This window comes from Elephantulus edwardii, unplaced genomic scaffold (genome assembly GCF_000299155.1).
Source record: "Elephantulus edwardii isolate Elephantulus edwardi_28Jun2011 unplaced genomic scaffold, EleEdw1.0 scaffold00729, whole genome shotgun sequence".
Classification (NCBI taxonomy): Eukaryota; Metazoa; Chordata; class Mammalia; order Macroscelidea; family Macroscelididae; genus Elephantulus; species Elephantulus edwardii.
In genome coordinates, this window is record NW_006400479.1 from 29177 (window position 1) to 30007 (window position 831).

Sequence of the window (831 nt, forward strand, 5' to 3'; positions counted from 1 at the left end):
GATCCCATTCATCTATTTTATCTTCTCCTGTTTGTAGGCAGTGAATAATTTTTTAAAAATGTTTTTCTCAGTTTTATTTTGCCTTTCCCACTCCCCTTTTGTTGTTAAAATATAATTTTGGGGATGTTTTTTCTCCAGCTATGATTTCCTCCTTCACTTTATTTTTTTTTCTCCCTCACTTTCTTGATGACATTCAAACAAGATGTATTTTGATGTTGACATAGCCAAGTCACCATTTCTTTGTTTTGCATTAATTTTTCCAGGCCCTGTTTAATACATCTTTACCTATCAGCATCTCTGAGAGAGATTTTCAAAGCACTTTATAACTTTAGCTTTTATGATTCACCTCACAAAAACTTTTACGTGTAAGTGTGCACAGAAATAAAGCTCTTGTCCACCAGATACTCTGCCGGAGAAGGAGGGGCAATCTCCTCCTGTACCAGTCAGATCTGATTTGACGGTACACACACACAAAAATAATAAAAAATTTTTTTAATTGTTAAAAAAAATTGGAAAAAAAGAAAGCAAGCTCTTTATCCCCCACTATGTATATTCAACTATGCTGAAATCAATTTTTAAGATTATTTCCTTTCCTGGATTGAATTAATAAAAAAACAAATTGACCATAAACTCATCAGTTTCAGATTTCTCTAACTGTCCATTTATTTCCTTGTGTTCCCTGGTCTTTCAAAAGCTTCTCTATCAAAGCTGATAATTAAATTTCAAAGTCAGTTTGTGACCAAGTGGGATTCATAACAGGTATGCAAGGATGGTTCAACATAAGGAAAACAATCAATATAATTCATCACATCAACAAGGCAAAGAACAAGA